The sequence below is a fragment of the Equus przewalskii genome, chromosome 1 (assembly GCF_037783145.1).
Source record: "Equus przewalskii isolate Varuska chromosome 1, EquPr2, whole genome shotgun sequence".
NCBI classification, from domain to species: domain Eukaryota; kingdom Metazoa; phylum Chordata; class Mammalia; order Perissodactyla; family Equidae; genus Equus; species Equus przewalskii.
Window position 1 is genome coordinate 156,888,614 of NC_091831.1, and position 12,847 is coordinate 156,901,460.

Below are 12,847 nucleotides of genomic sequence, written 5' to 3' on the forward strand. Positions count from 1 at the left end.
ATGTACTCTACCAAACATTCAAGAAGAATTAACACCAATCTTTCTCAAATTCTTCCAAAAATAAAAAAGAGGACACTTCCTAACTCATTTCATGAATCTAGCATTACGCTGAAACCAACAACAAGAAGACATCACAGGAAAATAAAACTACAGACCAATAACTCTAATGAATACATATACAAAAATCTTCAATAAAACACTACCAAATTGAATCCAGCAGCATATTAAAAGGCTTATACACCATGACCAAGTGGGATGCAAGAATGGTTCAACATAAGAAATCCAAGTAATGCAAGAGTGGTTTAACGTAAGAAAATCAATCAATGTAATACCCTACACTAATAGAATGAGGAAGTAAAAACATGACCTCTTCAATTGATGTAGAAAAATCAATAGACAAATCCAATGCCCTTCCATTCTAAAAACACTCAACAAATTAAGATTAGAAGGAAACTTCCTCAACGTGATAAAGGCCATTTATAAACAACCCACAGCTAACATCACACTCAACAGTGAAAGACTGAAGGCTCTCCCCCAGGATAAAGAAAAAGATAATGCTTGCTTTCACAACAATGTGGAAGCTTCCCAGTTCCCCAGCTGTGTGGATTGCTGCCCACAAGACCTAGTTCGTTCTTGTCCCACCCAGCATACTGAGGTGATCTGCATTACTAAGGGACTATGGAGAGGCAGGGAGCACAACCAGGACTTGGAAATTATGAAAGGGACACTGCTAACCACTTCATGATGCACCCTAATTGCTTAAACGAATTCATCAGCAGTGTTGAGCAGTGAGTATTCAACATTGCACTGGAAGTTCTAGCCAGTATAATTTGCCAATAAAACAGACCCAAAAGTCATTCAAACTGGAAAGAGAGAAGTAAAGTTGTTTCTATTCACAGATAACGTGAAACTTTATATAGAAAATAACAAAAAATCCACACCAAAAAAAAAAAAAAACAGACTAATAAATGAATTTAGCAATGTTGCAAGGTACAAGATCAATGTACAAAAATCAGTTGTATTTCTATACTCAAACAGTGAATAATCAGAAAAGGGAATTAAGGCAAATCCATTTACAATAGCATCAAAAATAATTAAATACCTAGGATTGAATTTAATCAAGATGATACAGACTTATACACTGATAACTATAAAACATTGTGAAAGAAATGTAAGATCTAAACGGAAAGATATGTTCATAGATTGTAAGTCAATACTGCTAAAATAGCAATATTCCTCAAAGTGATCTATAGATTCAATGAAATCCTTACCAAAATTCCAGTGGTTTTTTTATAGGCATGGAAAATCTGATTTTAAAATTCATAAGGAATCTGAAGAGACTCAAAAAAGCCAAAACAATCATGCAAAAAGGAGAGCAATGTCAAAAGATTTCTACTTTCCAATTTCAGAACGTACTACAATGCTACAGTAATCAAGATAGTAGAGGTGACTAAAGACCTACTTTTAAAGTGGGAATATAAATGGGGAAAAAATAATATTTCTGATCTTTATGCACTCACAAACTCTCATTCACTCTAATTTTCATGCACATTTGAATTTTTCTCAAGGCAACATTCATGGCCTTGTTCCAGAGACTGTTGATCAGAGGGTTTACAAGTGGGGTCACTGAGGAGTAGAAAAAAGTTACAAATTTTCGTATCCCAGCTGGATTTCCAGACTGATGATACATGACCAGGAGGGGTCCATAGAACATTGACACTACAACCAAGTGGAAACCACAGGTGGAGAAGGCCTTATGTCTGCCAGCTGCTGAAGGGACACAAAAAGCTGCTCTGAGAACCAGGGTATAGGATCCAAGGATAAAGAAGAAGATGATGAAGATAATAAGAGAGCTCAATATAGAATAGAAAAGCTCAATTCCATGGGCAGGGATACAGGACAGAGCCAGAAAAGGACTAGAGTCACAGAAAAAGTGGTCAATGGTATTGGAGCCACAAAAGAGGAGCTGTGTGATAAAATAGACAGGGGCAAGATAGCAGAGCAAGGCTATTACCAAGCAGACGGCCACCAAGTTCATGCAGAGAGGAATGCTCCTGATGGTAGAATACTGGAGAGGCCATGGCTATGTACGAATCAAACGCCATGAGGGGCAGTAAGAAGGTCTCAGTGGTGCTCATGGAGCAGAAGAAGTAGACTGGAGGAGGCAGACAGTAAAAGAGATCATTTTGGTCTCAGATAGGAAGTTCTTTAACATTTGGGAACAGTGGGGTTGATGTAACAGATCTCTAGGAATGAGAAGCTGTCCAGTAGAATATACATTGGGGTGTGAAGCCTGTGATAAGCTTCACTGCACAGACGACACCCCCATTCTCCATCAGTGTCAAGATGTAGGACACAGAGAACAGCATGAAGAGGAGGACCTGACCTCTCTGGAGCATGGAAAACTCAAGAGTATGAATTCAGTCATTGTGTTGACTCCTGACATATTCACGGCTTCCTAAGGGTAGAGAGGGAAAAATGACAATGACAAAGATGACCTTATTCTTTAGTCTCCAGGAATGGAATCCTTTTTAGAAATCCCTAAATCCCTCAGATTCTATTATTTTACTAAGTAATAATAATCTAACTATATTGCTGAAGACTGACAAATTTTGAAAGTGCTTGATGTGATGAGACTTTGAATTTTGTGCTCTCTCATTCCTCTTTCAGAATTTTCTCACAGTAAAAGACAGGAACTCACGCAGTAATCAGCATGAAGAAGGTTAATAATGGTACTTACAAGTGTAAGCAGATATGAAAACCATGTATTTGTATCTATAGAATAAGGTATAAAAGACCCTTAATATTGGACACAGAATTTCAAATATTTGGATCTTTGGAATTAGAGACACAAATGTTAGGTATCTGAAGATGAGTGGAAGAAAGGTAACACAAAACACAGAAATCTTCATGCATTACATTTTTATTCTGGATCAGTGTTCAAACTCTAAGTGTTGGTGTCTTAAAGTGTTCTGATAAGTGAGACAAAAGTGTCAAATGTGCCATCCTTTCTTCAGTGTTCATCAAAGCCTGTTAATTCAATAAAAGTTTGAACATCCAGACACCTACCTAATGGCTTTCAATTTGGCCTCATCTATTACCTGCTGAATTAAAATACACCTTTAAAACCTTGGTTTAGGTTAAAACTCTACTTATAGGTAGAAAAGTGATCAGTGTGTCTGGTATACTATGTAAGGATTTTGAGGTTTTCACCTGAGGTGTCAGGATTCCTAGAAAGACCTCTATTCTTCTGGTTCGTGGATAGATGCAGAGGATTACAAATGTCAGATACTCCCAAACAGAGACCTCTGGGAACCAAGGACAATGGTGATAGTCATAAATTATCTCTCTGGACAAGGATTCCTCTCCTACAACCGCACATCCATTGTCGCCCCCATCCTATTATAGATGTAGAAGGTTGGAGTTGTTTTGGAGAAGTGGACAGAGAATCTTCATGAAAACTTCCTTCTCCGAGGTAGACAGTCTTGGATGTTATGTCACTTCCATGGTGAGAAAAGAAAAACTAAGACAATAAGACCACCTATGATTCTGTTGTCAATAGTTTAGTCTCAACGTATTAATTTATTTTAGGATCCCCTCCGTTAATGAGGGTCGATCATCATTTGGACCTAAATGACCCAAGGTGACATAATTGAGGGATGATATTTATTCAGGAAAATGTAAGTGCAGAATACATTCCCAGACACTTTCTTAAAAGGATTCTATATAAGAATATTTATTAATTTATTAGTTATAAAATGTGTTTCTTTCCAGGTAGCATAATTTCATAGCTTTGAAGTTAATCTTGATGATTTCAGTTAGCGACACAAGAGAAGGGAGAACTTCAGAATTTTCCACATCACACTTCACTGTAAGGCTCCTCTTCCGTCTGTGACTAGTTCACGTTTGGCACAGCAAAGCTGTGAATAATTCTCCTTTAGCAGGAATTTGAGGTTACCCAGAAGCCCAAGAAACTATGAGGGAAGTGTGAAAACAGCAAGAAATATTTGGTGACTAATGTCTATGAGGATGCCAATAACTTTGTAAATCATGTGGGATTGAATTTACCAATCTGGAGTGCTCAATCATCTTGTTGTTCCCACTCCTTGCAATGGCTGATTATCTGCTGTGTGGCAGAGCCAAACATGGCTAAAAACAGGGAAAGCTGAAGTTTTTTCTGCCCTGTTCCTCATAGCCACTTTGTCAGCCATTTCCAGATGTCACTTTGCTAACATTCTGTTCCCCCAAAGACCTAATTCTAATGGGCACACCTCCTGGTTAATAAGGACAAATATACATAGTATTGAGGCTCCTTCCTCATCTTCATCTCTCTCAATTCCCTGAGTCACAGCCCTCTTAGTTGTAAAGATGAATCTCGTTACGTTAATTCATGCAACTTGCGGGTGCTACTGTTTTTACAGCCATACAAAAGAAGGTAGAACTAAAAAGCATACCTAAGAACTGTACTTGTATACAAGTCCTATACTTGTATCTCTTCTGAATCCATCTCCTCATAGAACTGGCATGTCTAACTTGTAACATTCTGTTTCCACTGCAACAAATGGCAGGCAAGATGGAGGGCATGGCATCCTTGGCAGCCAGCAGCCCAGAGAGAGGGTTTACATTTGGACATCAATATTGGTTTGGAGAGAAATTGATAAATTGGTGCGCAGGAGAGATTTATCTATGTTGCTGTGAAATCTACATCTTATTCCTTCTAAGGGATATAATCTCCTGTAAATTTCAAAAGTGAGAATTTATGAGGGAAGATTGTCAATCATATCCCAAATGTTCTCTTCCTTCAGGAGCACATTAACATTTGGGACTCAGTTTCTCCAGTGGTAGGTCATCATCTCACGCTACTCTTAGAGCAGATGTTTATTTTTTCTATAGCTGGATTTCTGTTATGGTGCAATCACTACAGCAACACCACCTTAGCTGGAACCTCAGGTTTTTGTTTTTCTTCTTTTTTCTCTACACAGAATTTTATTCACCTTTTGAGTCTGTCTGCAAGTTTGAGACTCTTATTTGTCTTATTTACCAACAGAGTTATGTCATCAGATTTCTCATTTTCTTTCCTTGAAAATATTGCTCCTTTTTTTGGTTAAAACCTTTCTCTCCCGGGTCATCTCTGTGCTTCTCGTATGATACTGATAAGTAAATATCGTTTCATGGTGAACAACTTGCATGAGCAGAAACCATGGGGCATGTGGTAAAATGTCAAAGTTCTAGAAGATACCTCCCCATCTAGCCCTTTAGGTTATTCCTAGCCATTTTTAGCAAATATCCCTGAAATTTTCTTGCTGCTTTTAAGTAAGGCATTGCTGAGAAAGATGATACAGACTTTTGGACTATTTTGTTTTCTTTATTTTGATTGAAGTACAGTTGACATGTAATATTATATCAGTTTCAAGTATACAACATAATGATTTGATAGTTGTATATATCACAGAATCATCACCACAATAAGTCTAATTAACATCTGTCACATACATCATACAAAATTTTTTTCTTGTGATGAGATCTTTTAAGATCTGTTCTCTTAGCAACTTTTGAATGTGCAATACAATATTATTGACTATAGTCATGATGCTATACATTACATCTCCAGGACATATTCATATTATGACTGCAAGTTTGTACATTTTGATCTCCATTTACCCATTTCATGCACCTCCCCGCCATCACCCAACTCTGGCAACCATTATTCTGTTCCCTGGGGTTTTTTTGAGGGGAGGCAGGTGTTTTGTTTTTCTTTTTAAATTCCACAAAAAGTGAGATCATACAGTATTTGTCTTTCTCTGTCTGACTTATTTCACTTAGCATAATGCCCTCAAGTGTATCCAGGTTGTCACAAATGGCAAGATTTCATTCTTTTTTGTGGCAAAATAATATTCTATTGTTTATATAACCAAATTTTCTTAATCCATTCATCTATTAATGGACACTTAGGTTGTTGTCATAAATTGGCTATTGTAAATAACGCTGCAAAGAATATGGGGATGAATATGTCTTTTCAAGTTAGTTTTGCATTTTCTTCAGATAAATACTCAGGAGTTCAATTGATGGATCATATGGCAGTTCTATTTTTAATTTTTCTGAGGAACTTCCATACTGTTTTCCATAATGGCTGCATGAATTTACCTTCCCACTAATAGTGAACACAAGCTCCCTTTTCTCCACATCCTTGCCAACACTTGTTATACAAAACTTTTTAATAATAACCATTCTAACAGATGTGAGATGATATCTCGTGGTTTTGATTTGAATTTTCCTGATGATTAGTGATGTTGACCATTTTTTTCATGTATCTGTTGGCCATCTGTACGTATTCTTTGGGAAAATGTCTACTCAGATCTCTGCCCAGTTATAATAGGATTATTTTTTGCTATGAAGTTGTATGACGACTTTATATTTTGGATATTAACTCCTTACCAGATGCATTAGCCTCCCCTAATCTGCAGTTCTTCAGTCCACAGTTTCAGTTGCCCACCATCAAGCACGGCCCAAAAATATTGAATGGAAAATTACAGAAATTAACAATTTATAAGTTTTAAATTGCACAGAGTCCTGAGTAGGGTAACAAAATCTCATGCCATCCTGCTACATCCCACCTGGGACTGAATCTTACTATTGTCCAATGTATCCACAAAGTATATGCTGTCCACCCACAAGTCACTAAATATCTTTTCTTTTTTTTGAGGAAGATTAGCCCTGAACTAACTGCTGCCAATCCTCCTCTTTTTGCTGAGGAAGACTGGCCCTGAGCTAACAGCCATGCCCATCTTCCTCTACTTTATATGTGGGATGCCTACCACAGCATGGCTTGCCAAGCCATACCATGTCCTCACCAGGGATCTGAACCAGCAAACCCAGGGCCGCCAAAGCATAACAGGTGAACTTAACCACTGCACCACAGGGCCAGCCCTAAATATCCATCTCAATGATCAGTTAAACTGCTAATGGTATCAGGTTCAGAATAAAGTTCAGTACTGTCTGTGGTTTCACGCATCCACTTGGAGCTTTGGAATGTATCCCCTGCAGATAAAGGGGGTCAACAGTATATGATTTGCAAATATTTTCTCCTATATCTCCAAGCTTTTTAGTTTTATGTAGTCCTACTTGTTTATTTTTGCTTTTGTTGGCTTTTCTTTTGGTGTTTGATCCAAAATAATCAACACCAAGACTGACGTCAAGAGGCTTACTGTACATGTTTTCTCCCAGAAGTTTCGTAATTTCAGGTCTTACATTCAAGTCTTTAATCCATTTTGAGTTAATTTTTGTGTACGGTGTAAGATAGTGGTCCAGTTTCATTCTTTTGTGCATGGCTGTCAGTTTTCTCAACACCATTTATTGAAGAGACTGTCCTTCCCCCATTGCATATTCTTGAGTCCTTTGTCATAAATTAATTGACCCTATATGTGTGGGTTTATTTCTGGACTCTCTATTCTGTTCCATTGATCTGTGTGTATGTTTTCATACCAATACCATATTGTTTTGATTACTGTAGTTGAAAACAGGAATATAGTTGAAATATAATATGATATAATAATATATATAATATATATATTATTATATATAATATAATATAGTTGAAAACAGGAAGTGTGATGACTCCAGCTTTGTTCTTCTTTCTCAAGATTGCTTTGGCTATTCAGGGTCTTGTGCAGTTCTATACAAATTTTAGGATTGCTTGTTCTATTTGTATGAAAAATACCATTGGACTTTTGCTAGGGTTGCATTGAATCTGTAGATTGCTTTGGGTAGTATAGACATTTCACAATATGAATTCTTCTAGTCCATGAACACGTGATATCTTTCCATTTATTTGTGTCTTCAATTTCTTTAATTAATGTCTTAAAATTTTCAGTGTATAGGTCTTCATACTGAGGTCTTTATACTGAGGTATTTTATTCTTTTTGCTAAAATCGTAAATGGGATTTCTTTCTTAATTGCTCTTTCTAGTATTATTAGTTCATTATTAGCATACAGTAATGCAACAGATTTTTGTATATTTATTTTGTATCCTGCAAATTTATTGAATTTGTTTATTAGTTCTAACAGTTTTTCAGTGGAGTCTTCAGAGTTTTCTACATATAGTATCATCTCATCTGCAAACAGTGACAGTTTTTACTTCTTCCTTTCTAATGTGAATGCCTTTTACTACTTTTTCTTGCCTAATTGCTCTGGACAGGATTTCCAATACGACGGTGAATAAGAGTGGTGAGAGTGGGCATCCTTGTCTTGTTCTTGACCTTAGAAGAAAAGTGTTCAGCTTTTCACAACTGACTATAATGTTAGCTGTGGCCTTGTCTTATATGGCCTTTGTTATGGTGAGATACATTCCCTCTATACCCAGTTGTTGAGATTTTTTTATCACAAATGGGAGCTGAATTTTATCAAATGTTTTCTCTGCATACATTGAGATGATCATACGATTTTTATCCTTCATTTTGTTACTGTGGCATATTACATTGACTTATTTGTAGGTGTTGAACCACACTTAGATCCCTGAAATAAATCACACTTGGTCACAGTGTATGATCCTTTTAAGGTATTGTTGTAGATTTTTGCATCTATGTTCATCAGGGATATTGGCCTGTAATTTTCTCTTCTTGCAGTATCCTTATCTGGTTTTCATTTTAGGGTAATGCTGACCTTGTAAAATGAGTTTAGAAGTGTTCTCTTCTACTTTTAGGAAGAGTTTGAAAAGGATTTTTATTAATTCTTCTTGAAATGTTTAGTAGAATTCACTAGTGAAGCCATGTGGTCCTGGACTTTTGTTTCTTGGGAGGTTTTTGATTATTGATTCAATCTCCTTACTAGTAATTGATCGTTTAGATTTTCTGATTCTTCGTGATTCAGTCTTGGTAGGTTGTATGTCTCCAGGAATGCATCCATTTCTTCTAGGTTGTCAAATTCGTTTGTAAATAAATGTTTATAGAGGTAGCTTATGATCCCTTGTATTTCTGTGGTATCAGTTGTAACGTCTCCTCATTTAATTCTAATTTTATTTGAGTCCTCTCTTTTCTTTTCTTGGTGAGCCTAACTAAAGTTTTGTCAATTCTGTCTATCTCTTCAAGAAACTGACTCTCAGTTTCTATGATGTTTTCTATTGTCTTTTTGTCTCTATTTCATTTATTTCCACTCTGATATTTGTTATGTCCTTCCTTCTACAAACTTTGGGTTTCATTTGTTCTTCTCTTTCTAGTTCCTTGAGGCATATGGTTAGGTTATTTGCTTCAGTTTTTTCTTGTTTCTTGATGTATTTATTGCTATAAACTTCCCTCTTAGAACTGCATTTGCTGCTTCCCAAAGTTTTGGTATGTTGTATTTCCATTTTCATTTCTCTCAAGGAATTTTTTTCTCTTTTGATTTCTTCTTTGACCTGTTGGTTACTCAGTAGCCTGCTGTGTAATCTCCACATATTTGTGAATTTTCCAATTTTATTCTTGTAATTGATTTTTAGTTTCATACTGTTGTGGTTAGAAAAGATGCTGATATGATTGCAATCTTCTTAAATTTACTAAGACTTGCTTTTTGGGCAAACCTATGATCTATCCTGGAGAATATTCCACATGCACTTGAGAAAAATGTGTATTCTGTTGCTCTTGGAAGGAATATACTGTACATATCTGTTAAATCCATCTGGTCCAATTTGCCATTTAAGGCCAATGTATCCTTATTGATTTTCTGTCTAGATAATCTATTGATGAAAGTTGCATATTAAGATTTCCTACTATTGTTATTTTGCAATCTATTTCTCTCTTTAGGTCTGTTAGTATTTTCTTTATATATTAGGTGCTTCTGTGTTGGGAGAACAAATATTTACAGATGTTATATCCTTTTGTTGGATTGACCCCTTTATCATTATGTAATGCCCTTCTTTGTCTCTGATTACCACCTTTGTTTAAAGTCTATTTTCTCTGATATAGGTAGAGTTACTCCAGCTTTCTGTTGGTTTCCATTTTCATGGAATATCTTTTTCCATCCCTTCATTTTCAGTCTGTGTTTGTCCATACAGCTGAAGTGAGTCTCTTGTAGGCAGCATATAAACAGGTCTTGCTTTTTATCCATTCACCCACTATGTGTTTTTTGATTGGAGAATTTAGCTCATTTACATTTAAGGAAATTATTGATAGGTATGTACTTAGTGCCATTGTATTGACTGTTTTCTGGCTGTTTTACATTTCCTCTCTATTCCTTTCTTCTTCTCTTGGTCTCTTCCTTTGTGGTTTGGTGACTTTATTCAGTTCTTTGATTTCTTTCTTTTTATCCTTTGTGTATCTACTATAGGTTTTGCTTTATGGTTACCAGGAGGCTTACATATAACAACTTATATTTATAACAGTCAATTTTAAGAAGATAATGTGGAACCTTAGTTTTCATTACTTTTGTGTGTGCCTGTGTGTGTGTGCATGGGAACATTTGTATGCACACACTTAGATTAGATATTTAACAAGGTTCTTCTTCTACTGTTGGTTTGTAGCTATCTCTAGTGAGACTGAACTCTTATTAATAATTTATAATTGACTACTATTATTGACTACTTATTTGTGTCAGTCTCAGCATATCAATAGTAATCCTTTCAGCTAGAAATGCCTGGGTGCATTCACCTGGAACCTGATGAGATTCTCAAAGACATTTCCCCTTTCCAAACCAATGTTAAGACTGGACTGACCCTTTCAGTTCTTTTTCTGGTTAGAAGACACCCTTCAACAACAACCATTAGGAAACTCACTTACAGGCCCTGGAGTGGGCAAGCACACATGGGTCCACACAGTGAGGTCACAGTAGGGAGAGAAAGAGCTTGGGCTTGGGGATGGTTTTTACTGATTTCAGAGTGAAGGTCTAGGGATTCGTGGGCTCCCTCATTACTGGTAAATTTAAAATGGAAGAGTGGGAACTTAAAGCATAGGAACAGAAAAAAAAGCAGCCCAAATATTGAAATCAACTAAGATCTCTAAAACAAAGGCGGCTCACTGTGGGGAGACAACCTGGAGATTTATCTAGTGTAGGACTGGCAATGTGTTTATTTCAAATAGCCCTCTTTGAGTTGGATGCCTCTTTGAAATAGACGCCTAGGCAATCAAAGCTTAAGTCAGGTACTTGCATTACAAAAAGAAAAGCCAATTGTCAGGGCTTACATGACAACTACATAGCATTCAATGAGCAAAAAAGCTTTGGGGGGTTATTCCTTGAACTTGCTCATTTTCTCAGCATTTATCCTCTAAGGAAAAATGTTTTCATCTTTTAAATGGTAGCAACATGTTTTCAGTTGAAAAATTTATTTCCTGAGAGGTGCAATCATCCAGTTTATTCACTGAAAACTTTTGGTATTTGAGAGCACAATAGAGAATTTTATTGAAACCAAATCTCTGTCAGAATTATGATTAGCAAGCAAGTGTCTAACTTTCAGTGGGTGGATGGTGCTGTGCCAGACGCTTGAACTTAGGTATTAAACTACAGAATTTAACAGAAGTGGGTTGGGAGACCTTTTTGATCTTCTGAAAAATAATATATTGAAGAAGAGTGACATCAGCATCATCGTGGAGTGAGTCATTCCCACTGTCTTTCCCCTCTAAGATACAAGCAATCAAACATCCAATAACCAAAAAAGGACTCCCTGCACAGCACATCTGAATGCCTGAGTAATCCACAGATCTGTACTTCTGAAGGTGGGTGGACTGGACCTCCAGGAGTCAGTGGAACAAGGGGTGCAGCCCCCTCCCCCTCATCCAGCAGAGGTGATCCAAAACTGAGACACTCACGCCAGCATGTATACAGTGAACACAGGCTGCAAAGGCAAACATGGCACTTGTGGCTAGGTCCCTGCCCCCTCCCCAGTGGTGGCAGGTGGCACAAACATCCTGAGGCTTCAGGACACAAAAAGTGCTGGCAGTCCAGCCCTCTTCTCATCTCCTGGCTGTGGTGCCAGTCTCTCCAGCACTGGGTTGGCAATCAAAACATGTATTTCCCCAACAGAAGCAGGGCGTCCTGACCAGAGGACTCAAAAAGCACACTGGTGCACACCAGTGACCAGAGACTGTAGGACCAGCAGCAACACTTGCAGCTTAGTCTCTACCTCTTCCCCAGCAGTGGCAAATGGCACCTGTTACCTGAGGCTTCAGTAACCAATATGTAACCTGAGACCCAGCCTCAAGTGGCGGCATCCCTGACACCGGCTCTACCAGCAGTATGGACTGCATACATGAACCCAGGCCCCTGAACTAACACTGACACTCATGAACCCAGTGAACCTGGCAGTCATGCTGCCAGAACCCCCAGATAACCCAGCAGGAGCAGCACAGATGGTGCACAGGGGAGCAGCACCTCAGACCAGGGAGAGTACACAGTGAGCTTGTGGGGGAACATGAGACCCAGATAACCCCAGAAGGGGCAGATGTTCTTGCAGCCTGGTGACCCCAGTGGCAAAACGTGAGTCTGAACAGACACTGAAAGTAACAAGGGACCAGCAACCTTAGTGGCACAAAGAGGGCACTGATGATGCCTCTAGCAGAGGTAGAGGTGGGTGGAAGGTGCAGGATCTCAAATACAACCAGAAGTAGCTTACAACAAAAGTAACCAAAGCCATACCCAAATAAGAAAGATGGTTACCATGACAAATGCACCAGCGAGGATCAGTTCATCAGTACCATGAAGAACTATAGTTACACAGCAGGATAAAGGGAGAATGACAACTCTCCAGAAACCAAACCTGACATGGCAGGATTACAATCTAACTGACAGAGAATTGAAAATAGCTGTCATGAAGAAACTCAGTGAGTTACAAGAAAACTCAGAAAGACAGCTCAGTGAGCACAGGAATAAAATTAACAAACTGGAG

The 12,847-nt window shown here is 37.8% G+C and overlaps 1 pseudogene; it reads right to left on the reverse strand.

Moving 5' to 3' along the window:
• Positions 1–1,516: 1,516 nt before the first annotated feature.
• On the reverse strand, positions 1,517–7,326 carry LOC103559544 (olfactory receptor 11G2-like; annotated as a pseudogene).
• Positions 7,327–12,847: the final 5,521 nt, after the last annotated feature.